The sequence below is a fragment of the Vulpes vulpes genome, chromosome 12 (genome assembly GCF_048418805.1).
Source record: "Vulpes vulpes isolate BD-2025 chromosome 12, VulVul3, whole genome shotgun sequence".
Lineage (NCBI taxonomy): Eukaryota > Metazoa > Chordata > Mammalia > Carnivora > Canidae > Vulpes > Vulpes vulpes.
The window spans coordinates 113,630,333-113,643,831 of NC_132791.1; the positions used below are offsets into that span (position 1 = coordinate 113,630,333).

At 43.0% G+C, this 13,499-nt stretch overlaps 1 non-coding gene across 1 annotated transcript; it reads right to left on the minus strand.

Moving 5' to 3' along the window:
* Positions 1-3,235: 3,235 nt before the first annotated feature.
* Positions 3,236-3,370, minus strand: LOC112920408 (U4 spliceosomal RNA). Its single transcript, XR_003235064.2, has one exon. It is a non-coding gene; the product is annotated as a U4 spliceosomal RNA (small nuclear RNA).
* Positions 3,371-13,499: the final 10,129 nt, after the last annotated feature.

Genomic DNA, 13,499 nt, shown 5'->3' on the forward strand with positions numbered 1-13,499 from the left:
CCCATTAAAGGCAATCTTGTCCTCACAGGCCTCAATCAAATTTGCACAGCAATTAGTCCTGCACAGGGTTTGATACATTTCTTAATTATAAAACAACTTTGTACTCTATTGGCCCTTTCAGATGGGTTAAGAGAACATTAATTACCTCCTCCTGAGACATCAAAGAGGGTTTGTGTTTTTTTTTTTTTTTTTAATCCCCATCTTAGGGCTGAATAAAGCAAGACATAAGGAGGAACTAACATTAACATCTCTTGAGCACCTACTACGCGTGAAGTCCTGTTTGGGGTGATGTGCGCTGGTGTGAATCAGCCTGTGGGTAAATTATGAATCCTGTTTTGCAGATGAGAAGAACGCATTTGGAAAAGTGAGGTCACCTGTGCGGCTGGTCACATTGCCAGGAAGTGGGCCTCCCTGCCAGTCAAGTGTGGTGTCATCACTGAGGGAGGTTGAGGATGATTCCCTTGACTTTTTAGAAAATGGCTATTATTAGCCATCACGCAGTTTTGAGCACCCTCGGGAGGTAGGCCAGTGTGCTCGGTGCGGCGAGGCCGGTAAGGACTGGGTCCCTGTTCCCAGGGCAGACCTCAAACAAGGGAGTCCTGTGTCCCGCGTCCATCAGGCCAAGGCGCCCCCCACCCACCCACCGGCTCCCAGGGCCCCAGATCCCTGGGAATGGTCACCTCTCCCTTTGACCCCGGTCTTAGGCATCCTTAGGCGCGGGGAGGGCAGTGACGCCTTGTCGGGGCGGGGGCGGGGGGTCGGGGGGTGGGGGGGGGCATCCCCGCCAGGAAAAAGCCCCGAGGCACCCCGAGCCGCGGCCTGGGCGGCAGAGAAAGGCACCGCTCCCGCCCCTCCCGTGGGCCCCGCGACGCAGCCCCGCGCCCTCCGCACCCCCCCCCCCCACCTCCAGCCAGACTAGATTTGTTTTCACGGCAATCTTCCTAAATTGCGCATTTCATAAGACCTTCAGGAAAAAGTCAGGAAATGAGGTTTAGAGGAAGACGGAGGAGGGGGAGGCGGCGGCGGGGGGGGTGGGGGCCGCGCGGGGCGGCGGCGGGGGGAAGCCAACTCCGGGAGAGCCGGGCCTTCATTATCGCGCCCCGCTCTGCGCGCATCCTCCCGCTCCCCGCGTGCCACCCTCGCGCTGGATGCGAGCCATCCTGCGGGCTAATGAGCGGAGCGCACGAGATAACTAATCCTAATGCAATTACCGCTCGCCATTACCCTGGTAGGTTGCAGGCGCTCCCCGCGTGCCCCCCAGCCCGAGCCGCGCCGCTGCAGATGTGCCTGCGCCCCCCGCCCTAGACGTTTTGACAGCTGCACGCAGGGCGGCCCCTCCCCCCGCCCGCGTCCCGGGAGAGCGGGCCTTGAACCCCCCCCCACCCCCGCCCCGCGCCCCCAGCAGCCCGTCCTCGGAGGTGACATGCAACCGGAGCAGCTGCAGGGGAGCGCGGCCGGCGGCGCTGGCTGCGGGGCGCGGTGCGGGGCGGGCGGGGGGGAGCGCGGGGCCGCCCCCACCCCCACCCCCTCCCCCTGCCCCTCCCCGCCGCGCCGCTTCCGGAGAGCCCCCGCCCCGGCCGCTGCGGCCGCAGGGAAGAGCCCCCGCGCGCCCGCCGGGCCGCTCCTGGCCGGGCCTGCGCTCCCGTGATAGGGGGATGGTCCGCAGCACACACGTTCCTTTGTCTGGCCCGACCACGTGCTCTGTTTGCACAGCCCCATGTGGTACCACTGGAGGAAATCGAACCAGCGCTCAAAGTTCAAGGAACAGCCAAGCTCTGCTGGGAAGCGGCTGGGCCGGGGCCGGGGCCGGGGGAAGGGATGGAGCGGGAGGGGCAGGCCCCGGCGAGGGGGCGGCGCAGGGGCGCGGGGTGCGGGCGGCTGCGGGGCCCCGCGGAGCGCGCGCGGTGGGTGGGGGCGCCCCCCTGCCCTGCGCTGCCCTGCGCTGCGCTGGAAGCGGACTTGGATTCTCCTCGTCTCGTGTGTTTCAAAGAGCTTTATGGCCGATAGAGGCCTCCCACGACCTCCGGCTCACTGAATCCTTACAAAAAGACGGATGCCAGAGAGCCTGTCCTCCTTGGGGTAGAGGGCGAGAGGGGAAAGGCCGGAGCCCCTGAGCCCTGGGCCCAGCGCTCTGACCCTCCAGGCGGCCCGTGCGGCGGCTCCAGCTATGAGGGCAAAATGCAGCAGACAGTGATCATTTGTCTCCTTCCTCTCCCTCCTTCTCCTGCCCTCTCCCTTCCTCCCCCCTCCTTCTCTCTCTCTCTCTCTAATTACAGAACAATACACATTTGTGGTTAAAAAAATTCAAACAATTCAGAAACGTATGAAACATAAATGTACAATGTAAAAAGGGAAAGTTTTCCGTATCCAATTTCCCAAATATAGTCATGGTTAAGATGTACAGTCATTTTCTTATTTTTCCATGCATGCCTGAACGTATTTATGCAGTTTATAAATACTAGTGTCTTAAAAAAAAAAGAGAGAGAGAGAGAGGGGGATCTTACTACACATGCCATTCAGTTAAATCTGTTCACTTTAACGCATCAAAGAATATATCTTTCCCAAATATATATATATAAATATATAAATCTAGACCATTGTTCTTTTTAACAGCTGCATAGTATTTCTTTGTAGGAATGTATTGTTATTTGATTGTGTAGTCAAATGGCTGTCAGTTTTTACCTTAAAAAAGCCAAACTAAACGTATATGACATATATGAATCTACATCATATATGACTATCAATATATATTAGCATATATCCATAAATATCCATAAATATACACTGTATATTGTGAAAGTATTATTTTAGGTGAGTACCTAAATTTTCTAATTCAAAACAGCATTGCATTAAAGGTAAGGCACATTTTAAAGATTTTATTTATTTATTCATGAGACACACAGAGAGAGAGAGGCAGAGACATAGGCAGAGGGAGAAGCTGGCTCCCTGAGGTGAACCCAAAGAGGCACTAGATCCCAGGACCCCAGGATCATGACCTGAGCCAAAGGCAGATGCTCAACCGCTGAGCCACCCAGGAGTCCCATAAGGCACATTTTAAGTTTCAATAAACATGGCCAAATCGTTCGATAAAAATGTTACACTAAATTATAATGCACGTAAGAAAGCTAACCATTAGTGCATGACATTACTGTATGAAACCCAACTGCCTTCCACTCTGACCTGACCTGAGAGCATTTGTAAATCTTTTTAATTCTTGTTTATTCAACAATATAAAAATCTGATGTTTTAAAAAGTGAATTTGAGAATATTTTTAATAATATTCTTACTAGTTAATTGCTATTTTTCAATTAGCAATAATCGCGCCTCAGATAAACCTCGTTGGCTATGATACTGCCACTTGTGCAAAGCTTGCCATTTTTCTTCTAGAAGTTGTACCTTCTGCTTGTTTATTGATTTACTTCTTTTTTCTTACTTATTTGAAGAATTCCTTTGACTACTTTGCAAAGATTTTTCCCGGCTCATTTTCTATCTTTCAATTATGTATACAGAAATGTGAAATGCTTAATGTAGTCAAACTGGTCAATCTTTATCTTTATGGTTTATAGGTTTCATGCCATGCTTAGAAAAACTTTTCAAACCTCCAGAAAATTAAACTATTCTGCTATATTTCCTCTTAACATTTTTGTGATTGTTTCCTTATTTTATTTAGCAGATTTTTAATAAAGATTTATTTATTTATTTTGGGGAGAGAGTACAAGAAAGAGGAGCAGAGGGAGAGAGAGAAAGAATCCCAAGCAGATTCCATGCTGAGTGCAGAGCCCAACATGGGGTTCAGTCCCACAACCCTGATATCACGACCTGAGCTGAAACCAAGAGTCAGATGCCCAACCAACTGGGCCACCCAAAGACCCCCTTATTTCATTGAGCAAGTAATATATGCCAGATATTCTTTTAGAGGCCAGATATGTGCACATGGTTCCTAAATTCATGGAATTATATTCTAGAGAGGGAGATTGACGACAAACAAACAAATGAATGAATAAGCAATTACAAAATTCAAAGCACTGTGACAAATAAATGGAGAATAACAGAGAGAATAATTACAGAAGGCGAAATTTACACTGAGCTCTGAAAAGTGAGAGGTAGCCAGTCATGGAGGTGAAGACCATTCCAGGCAAAAGGATCAGTATATGCCAAGGCCCTGAGGAGGAAAAATTTGGAGTATTTAAAGAACTTAAAGAAAGCCTGTATGACTTTAATACTGTCAGCAATGTAGTGAATCAGAAGATAAACAGCCCTATAGACCAAGATGAGGAAGAAACCAATGGATGCCTTGCAGACCCAGGTAAGGAATCCATTTTATTCTAATGCAGTGGGACACCACTGAATAGTTTAAGGGGAATAAGTATCAGGTTTATGTTTGGAGTTATCTAAAAGAATGTTCTGCTTCCTTGAGAATGATGTAAAGGCATAAGAGATGAAGCAGAGATCCAGACAGGATTCTGGGGGAAAAGGACTTGCTGGATAGTGATCAGGGTTGACAGGGAGATGGGAAGATTCAGGAACCATTTGAGAAGACATTGACATGACTTGCTAATGGAGCAGATGTGGGAGATGGGAGAGAAGCAGGAGTTATTAGCATGACTTCTCGGTTCCAATTTGAGGAACTGGGTGGACACTGGTACCAGTGGTACCATTTCTTGAGAAATGTAGATTGGAGACAGATGAGGCGGAGGGGGTCTAGGAATTGCTTTCAACATGTTGAGTTTGAGATTATGATGAGTGTTTCAAGTGGATCTATTAAGTAGATGGTCAGTGGGACAAAACTGAAGCTGGGGAGAGAGGACTAGGTAAGAGGTAAAAATTTAGAAATTGTTGGCCATTACACATTTAAGTCCAGGAAAAGAGTATACAGAGAAGAGCAGAGATCTTGGCTATAAGCCCTAAAGAATTTCCATATTCGGAGTTGAACTGAGAAGCCAGCAGTGTAGACCGCAGAGTCAAGGAGGTAAGGCATAAAGCCAGGAGAGGTATCTCTCAGAGATGGAGACAGGAGGAATAGTCAACACCATCAAATGCTGAGAAGACGTACCATAATTTATGAAGGCCAAAAAGAATCCATTACAGTTGACAACAAAGAGCTTACTGATGATATTGGCAAGACCAGTTTTAGTAGAATAATGAGGTAGAGGTTATAATTTGAGAACCATGGCAACCTCCCTGAGTGAAAACCTGGAATTTAATAGGAGATTTCTGTAGATTCAATGCCTTTATCTGGTGTTTCTCAAACTTTGCTGGGCATTAGACTCTCTAGTCAAATGTACAGTTGCCTGAGCCCCAACCCCAGGGTCCCAGGGTCAGAATTCTAAATAAGATCTTCAGGTGATTCTGATACATAGCAAAGTTTGAGAATCACTGCTTTAACCCAAGGGCAGATTTCTCAAAATGGAATTTCAGATTCTATGTCTGAGGGGAAGAGGAAAGATTTAAGGACAGATGGCCTTTCGGTATCTTTCAGATCATATCACATAAGCAGCTGTCTGCTCTTTTATGAAAACAGTGACCGTACAGAAAAATATATCACTTGGCATTATACCAAGGTGGTTTAACCCAAACATAAATTGGACTCCCTGAACACAAGCTGAACTCCATATTTCCCCTGCCTATTGGGATATAACTATGACTTGATTCAAATAGTATTCACAGGTGAAATTCCCTTTTTTTCTTTTTTTAATAAAGGCCTGCCCAGAATTCAAAAATATCTCTTTTCCCATTGTTTCTCTAACCAACTGGATGGTCTAAGACAGAAACCATCTCCTTAAAGGTGAAACAACTGCTGGTTTGGAAACTCTGTCAACTCCCTTTGATTTAGCAACTCCACTCCAGGCAAGCACTTTTATATACATTAATGAATCCTCAGATGAACCTTTTGAGGCAATTACTTTTATTTCTATTTTATGGATGAAAAACTGTAACTAGAATAAGTGGAGCTGAAATCAGTTATTAAAGATGTCTCAAAAATAGCATTCCCTAGCTTTGACTATGTTAACCCGATTACGGAAGGAAAAATGGATGGCTCCTTGCCCATGTAATACTTGGATTTGTCTTTCCTTACCCTCTTGGCTTGGCTGTGTAGATCAGATTGTTAACAGCCTAGGCTCAGCTGTGGCTTATCAGCTGGATTTTTATTCTTTCCCAATTTGGACACAGAACATGATGTCATGGAGCGCATAAGCAAGAGCTCCAGGGGCCAAATTCTGGCTCTGCCCCTTTGTGACTGTTGCCTTGGACAAGTCTCTTAGCCTTTCTAGGCTTCATTTGCCTCACGTGTAAATCAAGGAGCTCTCAAAAAAAAGGTGTTGTGAGTATTCAGTGATAAATATCACACACACACACACACACAATATGCTCAATATCCAGTAACTATTACTATTTATACCAAACCCCATTACACTCCTCAGTCAAACCCCAGTTCTGCCCAAATGGCTCATCAGATATATTCCTGAAATATTTTGTGGGGAGATACTGCTGTTTCTTATTCCTCTCTAACCCCTGATGGTGTTATTTCAACAGTGTTCTGACCATCTCCTGAGTTCCCCATAGCCACCCGCCTCCATAAGATCTTAGTTTGGATCCTGAAAGAGAAGGTGTGTTCAACCCCATTTCTCTCTAAACCCAGCAGTAATATAGACACAGTTACCCTGGAAAATTGAGGAAAGAAAAAGGCTTTGCCAAAATTAACCAAATTCATAATGAATTCATATTCAAGTGTCAGGATCTAAACATAAAATTTTCCACCACGTAAATAATGACTGGGTACTACTAAAGTCAGAAAACTCCAGAACAGCCCAATCATTCCATAGCTCTGACAAGTGGGAACTTCTTTGTAATGTCCATTAATTTGTATCTCCTATAGCTTTCATCCTACCTTTAAGGACCATAAAGAAGTTAGCCTATCAAATGTCTAGCAAAAGAAAACAGCGCCTTCTTGAGTTTTCTCTCTCCCAGCAACATATCCCCAGATCCTTCAGTTACTCCTGACATAATAGTTTTTGGTTTTTTCATCATCCTCTCTATGACCCCCAAATACATCATTTGGGCTACCCCAAATTAATGCAAAGGTGGACTTTAACCAGCAAGGAGAGCAAGCTTACCCCCACCTCTGTCCTAAACACGGTTTCTTTTACCCAATTAACATGATATGCATTTAGATACAACCACAAGGTTTGTAAGGTAGAGGTGAGGTGAAGTCCATTTCCCTACATTCTGCTATTGTCACTGGAAAGTACAGCTGTGGAGACTTTGGGACTTTTCTGCAGTAAAATGAAGTTTCCTATCACCAGATTTATGAGAGATAAAGACAGTTGTGAAGACATCTGAAGTGGCTTCCTGATTTCAGTTTTAAAGTCAGTAGTTCCAGTGGTAACCTCCTGATTCTTCTTTGATCGTGGCAGAAGCAGAAGTTCCCTGGGCCAACCAATTCCACAGTATTGTTCCGAAAGGCCCACCCTAGAGCTTGAGCTCCTCCAGCATACCCAACAATTCTGGAAGTACCTAATTCCTTGTATTAGATCCCCTACTGATTAAATGGATGTAGTGCCTTCTGTTCCCTGCAATTGATGCTACTAATTTTGGCCAATGAGGAGGATTTCACAAGATGGAATACATTATAGAAATTTAAAGTGTTGGGGGATCCCTGGGTGGCTCAGTGGTTTAGTGCCTGCCTTGGGCCAGGGCGTGATCCTGGAGTCCTGGGATCGAGTCCCACATCGGGATCCCTTCATGGAGCCTGCTTCTCCTTCTGCCTGTATCTCTGCCTCTGTGTGTGTAAATAAAATCTTTAAAAAAAGAAATTTAAAGTGTTGCTTTTTATTCACATATATGTGATATCCATGAGACTGGAGCTGGATGGAAAGATGGTTGGACATGTGGATGGATGGACATAGGAAACATATCCATATGTTTATCCCCCAGAGTACCAACACTGGCTGGCATCTATTTTATTGATCAAGATAGGTAGTTTGTCCACAATTCTAAATCCTACTATTTTGATCAGAAGTTGTGGTTGCAAGGGACAGAAACACAACTTGAAATAATTTAAGCAGAACAGGGAGATTAGTAATAATTCAACAGTAAAAGGGGCAAAAGTTGGACATGGCCTTAGTGGGACAACTAAACCAAGGATCAAATGTTCTAAAAAGTCTCTCTCTGTTTCTCTCCAAATGCTAATTTTTTTTCTCTCAAACTATCTTACTGAACAGGGTGGGATATATGGCTGCAACTACTCCATATTTGTGTCCCAGTGCTCCAAAACCAGAGGTGTAAGTACAGGCCCTCTTCTCCAACTGAAATTGGGAAAATCCCCAGATAAAAATTCTGAACATAGTTTGGATCTTATGCCCATCCCTTGGACCAGTCACTGTGGTCTGGAAGTGAGGTACCAAGAATAGCCCTGGATGGACCACACAATCAACATGATCGCCCCTGTGGCCAAGGGAGCAGAGTCTATTAGCAGAGGGAAAGCAGAAGAATGGCACTGAGCAGAGAGCAATCCTCACCCCCAGACCCGAAATGATCTGAATGATTCACCAACTGCAGCTACTAGGCTTTTAGATGTTAACTCTTCTCAGAGGATTTAAAACCACTGACGTGACCACAACACTAAGTCCATCTCCATGTTACTACTCTGATGAACATGTTTCTGAAAGATTTCGTCCGTGGAGGATTTTGAAACGAAGACATTTTTCTCAAGGTCAGTTGCTTGGCCACATCAAACATTTAGAATCTAGAAATAAGAAAAAAAAGTCACCTTTGAATAGTTAGAAGATATGTCTAAAAAATCAAGGTGTGGGGATGATGAAAAAGTTCTGGAAATAAGATACTGGTCATAGATATATAACATTGTGAATGTACTTAATGCCACCATATTGTACACTTCAAAATGGCTAAAATGTTAAATCTTATGCATATTTCACCACAATAAAAAAATTAAGCTAGGTATCTAATTCATTTACCCATTGGTGAATTCACTTATTTGCTATTTATTTTACTTTGGTCTCCAAGGAAAATCTCAAGTGTAGGGACATACCTATGGAGAAATGGGATCAAAAATGATAGGGTTTGGAATGATCCTCCATGCACTCAGCTCTCCAAGAGGAAACCCTTAGAATGCCACAGAATTCTTGAGCTAAAAGTGTTAGCACAGATCATCTCGTTAATCCTCCACTTGTCACTAAAGAGCATTTCACTCCATCCATCTAGGACACCTAATTCATTCCAGACACAGATGCTTCAACTGGTTTAGAAATGCCACCGACAGTAATGGCCCTCCCAGGCTTCATAAGTAAAACTTAGGTGTGGCCCAGACTGGAAAGAAATGGTCATGTGAAGGATGTTAGTACAATGCCCCCACCCCTTGCCACGTCATAATGAGCCAGTAGGCATCTTCCTTCCAACTCATAGAAATTCATTTAGAATGAAAATGAGTCCCTGGGAAGACCCTGGAAAATGAGTCTTCCACACTCTTAACCTTAAGAACCCAAGACTATTCTGTAAGAAGAAAAAGAAGACATAATGTTTTTTTTTCTTCCCTAAGGAACAGGGAATAATGAGCTCAGAGAAGGCTAAGATGAACCGAAGGAAGTCGTCTGGGATCATTTGAAATTTTAGAAACAGAGATCAGAAGTCTAGTACTGTGATCTATTTCACCCTGTCCTGTTCAGATAACTATTCATTGCTCCATGAGACAGAGGCTGTCATGGAGAAGCCACTCTGCCAGAAAGAATTGAGGACATTTCTACAGAATTGGGTCAAATCAGAGATATCTTCTGGTCAACTGGCCATCATTTGCCATTTTCAGGTCTTCTGAAAATTGTTTTATTAAGAAAAGATTTTGTGGTTTATTATTTATATGCATTACAAACAAATCAGAAGGTGGAGTAAAAGGGGAAAAAAGAAAGTAAAATCTCCCATTATGCATTCCTTTAATAGATATTTATTAAAGGCTCGATACACGCCAGGCTGATGTTAGTTATCTATTACTATGTAAGAACCTATCTCAAAACTTCGTTGCTTAAACAACCATATGATTTTGCTCATGATTTTTGTGAGTCAAGAATTTGGGAATGGATCAGCTGGACGAATGTGGCATTTGCTGGGCTGGTGAGCAGGAGGGTTTACTTCCAAGATGGTATCTTCATTCCCTAGAGTGGAGAACTCTAGAACCTCAGTGCTCCATGGCTGCTCTCTGTCCTTCTGTCTCTCTGTCTCTCTGTCTCTCTGTCTCTCTCTCTCTCTGTCTCTCTCTCTCTCTGTGTCTTTACATCTGTTTCTCTGTCTTTCTCTCTCCCTCCCCCTCCCACTTTCCCCTTCATCCGGTGTCTCATTCTCTGGGGCTCCTCCACTTTCCTTGGATTCCTCACACATTGGTTGTCTCACAATACTCATATCCCTTATGTAATGACTAACAAAACCATGGCAAGTGTTCCAAGAAACCCAAGTGGAAGCTTTAGAAGTCTCCAAACATCACTTTCACCATGTTTCCTTAATCATAGTGAGTCATCAAAGCCCACCCGGATTCAAAGTGAGGGAAGGAATCGACTTCACTTCACATGGGGATGTGGCATGCAGCTACAGGGAAGGAAGGACTTGATGGTGGCCATCCTCAAAAGAAGCTACCACACACAGATAAGAATCTAGATCACTCTCTGTTCTCACAGGAAGAATGGATGATACAAACAAGTAAACAGGTATTGACAATGATGCAAAAGGTATACTATGGAACAGGAACATATTGAAGGAACCCAACTCAGATTTGGGAGATCAAGAAAGAATTTCTGGAGTGGAAAATACTTAACATGAGACCTGAACTGAGCTTGAGGTGGTTGTGGGAAGGAAGGACAGGAAAGAGAGTGTTCTAGAAGTTGAGAACAATATTCTAGAAGTCCCAGGAGAAAAAGAGAGAAAGGGCATTTGTATAAAAAACCCTGAAATAACCCCAATATGTCACTCTGACCATCAATAGAGTGAAAAGATATGAATGCTGAAAGATGAAATTGAAGAGAAAAGAAAAAAAAAAACAGAACATAAATCCCTACTCTTTTCTATGTAAAGGTAGATATGCATTAAAAATGCGTTTTTACAAAAATGGGTCCTTGCCATTCATAAGGTTTTGTGGTACACATTCCATTACCTTATGTTGTGAACATCTTTTCCCTCACAATAAATAGACTTCTAAAACACTGCTTTAAATAAGTGCAAAATATTCATTTGTTATCCCTGTGTTACTTTATTTAACCAATCTCTTAGTGTAGATATTTAGGGTATTTCCAATTTCTGTTTACATTTCTCCTTATAGCCAAATCTTAATTGTTTTTAATGATAATTTCCTACATGCAGAAATTCTGATTCAACATATGTGAATCCTTTTTTGGGGGGTTTGATACACAGTACCAAATCATTTTCCAGAAATTTGTATTAATGTTCAATGTCCCACAGCAATGTAAGAAAATGCCTATTTCCCTATATATGTTCCACCAATAAGAAAAACCATTCATTTCTAGTTTTTATTCATCTGATAGGTCTCCATTTACATTTCTGTCATTACTGGGGAGATGGAACTTTTTGATGCTAGTACTTCTTATGTAGACTTCTGAAGATGATAAACTTATCAAAAATAGATATGAGTAGACTTCAAACTTTAAAATGCTGTAAGAGGTAATAGGAAAAATGTAATCCACTGGTAAATGTAAATATAGTTTGACAACACCTCTGTCTTTCTTAAATGCTTCTGTGTTTGAGCTGCTCTGAAATAGTCATGGTGACTTTCTACAGGAAGGAGAAGAGGAAGTCAAGGGTTGTGACACATCAGAGACCCAGACTAAGTTCAATACCAGTTACATAGGTGAAGTGGGGTGAGTGGGGGGCCTTATTTCATTCATGATAGCTCACTGGCTCCCTCCCTTAATGCATTCAATGATCCTGTGAACTTAATGACTGCTGCAATTAAAGCCGCCCTGCTTAAGCATTGTGAATTACATTATGCTTGTTACTGGCTGCCTTTGATAAAACATAATAGAAAGTCATCTCTTTTACATCATAACTCATTGTAAATATTGCTTTTCTGTATCTGTCCTTGCTCAGTTGATGTATTACCTCGTACTCCTAAGAAGTGTAATAAAAAGAAAGTTAGGTCTTGAGTAATTCTTCCAGTGTCTGGACATAGAGGCAGCCGAGGAGGACATGGCCTTCTGACTGGTCAGCCTAAAAATGAAGATGGAAGTGGAAATGGCACTCAGGAATTAGATTAAAAAGGAAAATATTAGGTTTTCTGTGGCCTCTTTGCTCTTCTTCCTTTAGGATGGAAAATCAACGAAGGCCAGGTCTCCACCAGGAAGACTTGAGATATATACTTATCCAGATAAACCAGGGGAGTGGATCAGAGAGCCAAGGAACAGAAATGGGGCTAGAAATATGGCATGTCTGCTTTTATCTACTTAACTTTACCAAGGAAAATTTTGACATAGATATTTGTAACCGAAACTGAACAAGAATCTGTTGAAATTGATCAGTGTTGATTATTGAGGCCAAAACAAAAATAAAAACAAACAAAAAACCATCTCAAAAAGCCTTCATGTTGTTTTTGTTAAGTACCCTCCACCTTCAATGCTAAAGCATAAGAACTGTTGTTTTCACTCTCTTCTTATTTTGCTCCAGGAAACCAAGTCTCAGCCTTTTGGCCATTCAGTCCAGATATTTTCCTGGAGACAAGCCCACTAGTGCCTAATGTTCATGTGAATCCATAACCCTTTTATCCAAAATCCTAGTCCTGACTCATCACATTCAAACTGGATGCATTTAGAGTCAGTAAGGTATTAGTTGTATTAAATATAACAAAGCTCAATGATTCAGAGTGATTTCACTCTGATTAGTCTCAAATGATGACACAGAGTCATAGGTGACAAAATGTCTCTTAGGGTACACCATCAGGATCTTGGGGACCAATGGAGGAGATTCTTGCCCTATATATTGTCTTGGTGCTTCCTTCGTGAACTTCCTTCGTGGATCCTCTGTGACATCTCCATAAATAATAGAATAAAGGGCACCCCATTTCACACACCCAGCAAAAGTTTTTGAGCTGACAAATACAAAGAAAAGTTCTGTGCAATACCTTCTGCTAATAAAGTTACTTGTTGACGGGCAGAGTGGTTTAGTAGAATATGCACTACCCATGAAAAAAGGAGACCCATTTCTGGCACTGCCCTGCTATCTCTCTTTAGATGAATTATTTTAACTCCAACAGGCCTCAGTTTCATCTATAAAAAGAAGGGTTAGAGTATACTATCCTTAATCACTTTGCATTTTTACCATGAGTCTACTTTGCTGTTCTGATCCCTTCCAAAGGGTTTTATTATATAAATTCAGTGATTTTCTTTTTCAGTTTCAAGATTTTTTTCCCATGAAGAAGTCCATATTATTTCTGAAAGCATTTGTCCTCTTATAGCCTGGAAAAAGAAAAGACAATGATGATACAAAAGTTT